This window comes from Hoplias malabaricus, chromosome 2 (genome assembly GCF_029633855.1).
Source record: "Hoplias malabaricus isolate fHopMal1 chromosome 2, fHopMal1.hap1, whole genome shotgun sequence".
NCBI classification, from domain to species: Eukaryota; Metazoa; Chordata; class Actinopteri; order Characiformes; family Erythrinidae; genus Hoplias; species Hoplias malabaricus.
Window position 1 is genome coordinate 80,645,938 of NC_089801.1, and position 6,000 is coordinate 80,651,937.

The following is a 6,000-nucleotide window of genomic DNA, read 5'->3' on the forward strand; positions in this document are numbered from 1 at the left end:
CACTAATGAAGTGAGTCTTTGTTGGTTTGTTTTGCTGATGTATGAGACCTGTTTCACCCTGTGAAGGACTGGCGCCCCCTCCAGGGTGTATTCCCGCCTTGCGCCCAATGATTCCAGGTAGGCTCTGGACCCACCGCGACCCTGAATTGGATAAGGGTTACAGATAATGAATGAATGAATGAATGAGACCTAAAGTCTCAACTACTCTTCATCAGTTATTAGTTTAACATTAATTTAACATTATATCATTCATGAATTACATATCAATTGCTATTCAGAATATGTGTTATATCAGTTCTTTTTATCATATTATCAAGGAGCAAAGAGAGAGGAAAAAAAAAAGGCATTTGGGGTGTGGAGGTAAATTCATAGGTCCCCACCAATGTCAAGAGTAAATCGACGCCCTTGTCTGTGCTGTGAGTAGTGTGTACTGAGTGTAAGTGTGTCTGTGTGTGTGTGAGAAAGAGAGAGAGGCGCGGAGGCATAGATAGGGATAGCGACACCTAGTGTTCAAATTAGGATGTATGTGAGTCATGTGTGAGTCATTCAGCCAGTCATTTCCTATGGGTTAACAATATCATATCTGAACAAGTGCTGTATGAAACCCATACACAGAATCACTGAGAAAAAAAAAAACTTGAGCATGGTATTTGATGATTTACCTCACTACAAACAAATCCTCATACTGATAAATAGTGTACTGTATTTAGTGTTAAAGATCTCTATATAATTATGTCTTAAATGTGTCTTATGTTTTTTCCAACGTAGTAAAATAATTCGCTTGAACTAAATGCCAATCTGGGACAGAAATTAAATAAATAAAGTGTGGTCTCTATTTCCAGTAGTGTATAAATATTTTAAACTTACTTTGTAATCTTCTTTCACATGTCCCTGAAATGCATGGATGACATCATCAATTTGTATTCCATTTTTAGCTTCCTAACCCATGATATCATTGAAGACAAATGGTAAATATTCAGAATTTCCATTTTTGATTTTGTAGGTTTTGTACTGTGAGAGACTGAAACATAGTGTGAGTTAAACAAGACATATTCTACCCCTTTTTAATGAAAAATCTGTTATCTACTTTAGTCAAAACACCACACGGATCATGTGCCACAGCAGCATTTGCCCCTTGTCTGTGTGTCCCCTTTAAAAGGAATATACTTGTTCATCTACCACTGTTTTTGAAATGAAGGGCATTAATGATTAGTTTGTTCTCCTTTGCCACAGTAGCAGTTTCTACTTTTCAGGAAAGGGTTTACACTATATGTTGGAAGATATTACTTTAAATATAAGAGGATTTAAATGGCTAGAGCGTAATTACACCCCTCCAGCACTAGGCACAGTTGAACTGTGTTCTCTAGATAGATGTCCTGGCCACACTAACACTTAGATTCATAGGAAATGTTCTCACAAATATAAAGAAAGTTACAGCACCAAAGGGTGAACAAAGCACCAACAAGTGGGAGGAGAATGTACTCACTTTTTTGGTGTAACTTGTGCCAGATGTTGTTGAAGACTCTCCGGCTCTGTATTTAACAACATGTTGGAAGGCACTGTCCACTGAGTTGATGAAGCAGGATTTCCCCGCTCAGATTTGTCCGTGCAGAAGGATTCGGAGATGGCTCACCTCTGAACTCTCGAAGCTTTTTTTTTTTTTGGAGGGGGGGCTGGGTTTGGTGTTGGAGTTAATGGTAAACTCCTATTGGATGCCTTATCATCATTATGTAGGCTGGTATTTGTGTTCCCATTTGTCCATTGACAGCACAGTCTTTCCCAGCACATTCAGAATTTATTAACATAGATTAGGATCAGAACACAAAGGCTTCTTGTTCTGATTTTCCATTCCACATTAAATGGTACAGATATTAAAGTACAACATAGTGTTTGGCAATGTAAAGTGGCAAACTGTTAAATTCTCAGCATGGGCCGCAAAAACACATTACACTTTTAAGGGTGCTTAACTAGGCACAGACATATATCTGTAACATGATTATGACTGATTTGCAAATGCCTTCTTATTGACAATATATTTGGGTTAAATAATTTAGATGCAAAAATAGATAGCATTTTATAAAATGCAATAAAAAATTGTGGTTTGTTAAAAAATTGCAACCCTTTAACAGTGAAAACACAAGGAAAATATCACCAATGTTTTCACTCACCAGCTTAACTGTATTCTGTTAATTTAAACAATTATGTCAAAAGTTTGATGCCTGCAACACGCTAAAAAAATTGGGACTAAATCTGAGTGACATTTTCCAGATTTTTTTTTAAGTTACACCTTTGTATGCAGAAAACCTGCTTCTTTGCTTCCAAGATCATGTCAGATGATCTGAAAGAAACATGGGCCTTGATTCAAAGTGTCTATGTTTCAGCTCGTTTTCTGGACAAAATGGCTAATGGTTGTCTGTGCCAAAGACTAAAAACCCCCTTCAGACTGTTATCAGTGAAAGTAGAAGTCAACAACTGTCATGCTCTGTGGGTTCATCAGTTGCAAGGGCATGAGTCATTTTGACTTTTAAAAAAATTTGTTATTATTAAACCAAAAATACAGTCAAATTTGTCACTGAGAACATTGTAAATCTTTGTTATTTTGTCAGTATTATAAAGTTAAAGAGATTGAATACATCACACATTATTGATTTAATTGCATTTTACAAAATGTCCAACTTTTCTAGAAAACATGGTTGGTATGTCAAACAGTAGTTTTACTTATTACTTACTTCCAGTCTAGGTACCTCCATGGCTGTTCAAATTCTATTAAAGAGAAAAAATACAATAAATACCTTTATAACTGTTTGTTTAGTTAATTTTTTTACAGCTAAAAAAACCTGACTGAGATCTGTAAGCTGCCCACACCATAGACATTAATGCAGCCCCATACCATTAGAGATGACGGCTTCTGTGTGCTGATGTCCGCTTGAGTCTGTGGTTTACAAAAAATATTTCAAATTATAATTCGTCTGACCACAGAACAGTTTTTTTATTTGCCTCCATTTTAAATAAGCTTTGGCCCAGAGAAAATGGCGGTGTTTCAACTTGCATTTGTGAATTTCACAGTAAACTGTGTTCAGAGACAATGATCTCTGGAAATGTCAACCTTGTCCCTTCTACACAGGGTGTTCTCTAGATTTTCTGAATCTTTTGATAATATTATGTTCTGCACATTTCATTTCCAGCATTTTGTGAGATGTGTTGCTGTCATCAAGTTTTAAATGAGTTAATATTTTTCAGGAAATTTTAAAATTGTCAATATCTAATATGTGTTCTATGTTCCATAGGCCTACGAGATTTAAAAATCATTGCATCCTGTTTTTACATTTTACAGTGTTCTAATGTCTTGGAATTGGGGTTTTACATTGCAGTGTTGGGTCAGAGATTTACATCCTGTTTTAGTAAGTGTGTGTGTGTGTGTGTGTTACTAACATTTTATAACTCAAAATTTATCTGGTGATGATTGTTTGGCCCCCATTTTAGCTTCTTCTTTATTCACTGGAACCTTTCTGTCAAAAGTAAAATAAGCAATCACATGCAAAAATTTGGGTGCACTCATTGAAATTACACTTTTGTTTACCTAAGAAAAAAGTAATGTATCCTTTACTGAGAACACATCTCTGCACACTTTAATTCCCAGTTATTTCATTGTTCATATAATAATTTATTATGAAATCCATTTAATGTTAAATAAATAGAATCAGAAACAAAACAGGCAATTAAACATAAAATATAGGCTGGAAATCATAACTAGAAATATAAATAAAGGACACAGACAAAGGAAAAACAAGGATTAACAAGGAGACTATGGGTTAGGGGAGTGCTATTGAAACAAGGAACACTTCATATTTGGGGACTGTTCTGGAGATATTTGGTGGTTATTTGTTGTTGTTGTTTTCATTGTTGTTGTGTTTGTGTGTGTGTGTGATTGGTGTATGGCAATTGGCAGAGTAGTATCCACTATCAGGGTGACTTGTGTGATGGTGGATAAGGGCTCTGCCAGTCCCAATACCCATCTCTGGTAACATCACAATATCACATACAAGTTCGCCTCTTTAAAGTTAGTGGTCATGATTCTCTTACCTGGTACAACTAGCTATATTTTACTGGAAATATTACCTAGAAATTTTACCCAGACTCCCCAGTACATCTTGAAATGAACAAAACCTAGCTTGGCAGGTTATCCTTTGACAAAGAAGAAACATCATGCAAAGATATTCATATATTAGACATACCATTTATAGGCCAATCACTTAAATCACACTCCCACATGGAGCAACAAAATATCTTATGGTTAAAACAGGCATAAAATACAGGGGTTGGACAATGAAAGTGAAACACCTGGTTTTAGACCACAATAATTTGTATAGTGTAGGGCCTCCATTTGCGGCCAATACAGCGTCAATTCATCTTGGAAATGACATATACAAGTCCTGCACAGTGGTCAGAGGGATTTTAAGCCATTCTTCTTGCAGGATAGTGGCCAGGTCACCGCGTGATGCTGGTGGAGGAGAGGCACTGCCTTCAGGATACAATGTTTGAAACATTGGATGCACATGGTCCTCCAGAATGGTTTGGTAGTCCTTGGCAGTGACTCGCCCATCTAGCACAAGTATTGGGCCAAGGGAATGCCATGCTATGGTTGGCCAAACCTTCACTGATCCACCCAGTCTGGGTGGTATGCTTCTTTGGGGCTTCTCCACACCGTAACTTTCCCAGATGTGGGGAAAACAGTAAAGGTGGACTCATCAGAGAACAACACATGTTTCACATTGTCCACAGCCCAAGATTTGTGCTCCTTGCAACATTGAAACTGACGTTTGTCATTGGCATGAGTGACCAAAGGTTTGGCTATATCAGCCCAGCCGTGTATATTGACCCTGTAGAGTTCCTGCCGGACAGTTCTGGTGGAAACAAGAGAGTTGAGGTGCACATTTAATTCTGCCGTGATTTGGGCAGCCGTGGTTTTATGTTTTTTGGATACAATCCGGGTCAGCACCCGAACATCCCTTTCAGACGGCTTCCTCTTGCGTCCACAGTTAATCCTGTTGGATGTGTTTCATCCTTCTTGGTGGTATGCTGACATTACCCTGGATACCGTGGCTCTTGATACATCACAAAGACTTGTGCAGCAAGACGTGCACCAACAATTTGTCCTCTTTTGGACTCTGGTATGTCACCCATAATGTTGTGTACATTGAAATATTTTGAGCAAAACTGTGCTCTTACCCTCTGCTAATTGAACCTTCACACTGCTCTTACTATATGTGTCCAATATGTGTTCCAGGTCTGATGTATATCTTTTCAGTTCTACCAGTTAAGTATGGGGCAAGTATTAAGTTTCAATGAAGCTTTGATCTACCAGACTCCAATAAAACCTGACCTGTACATTAAACAGGCATTAAGTTGTGCATTTGCTTCAAATCAGACTCTTTAAATTCAAATACACTTTAAACGATTACGATTGTAATCAAAAACACTCTTTATAAAATTCAGAAAAAAGTTTCTTCACCATCTGCTAGCTCCTCAGTCTGCTTGCATTCTGGAAATCAGTCTGATGTGTTTACGAAGCCCCAGTGTCTGTAAATGTGTGAAAGACAAACTAGCTCCGTCTCCTATTCTAGGCTTTCTCTCCCTGCTCATGACACAGAAAAGGCATCTGGAGGTTTTTAGACAACGGAGAGAAGTCCAAACGTTAAAAAGCATGAACCGTCATGAGGATATTGCTTGTGACTGCTCCATAGGTGGGTAATATGGACTTATTTTTGCTTCGGATCACTTAAGGTGAAAATCTCTTCAAATTTAGGAGACATTTAGTTAACTGCACTACAGACTGTGCTACAAAACTAAACACCTCGAGTGTTTAGTTTCTGTGGTAATTAAAACATTGAATAAAACCTTGCAGACAAGTTAAACTTCAGCCACGTACAAACACCAGTTGTTTTTTTCCCCTCAAACACACCTTTCCATCCTAAAAAAAACACTGAGTTAGAACTGCAT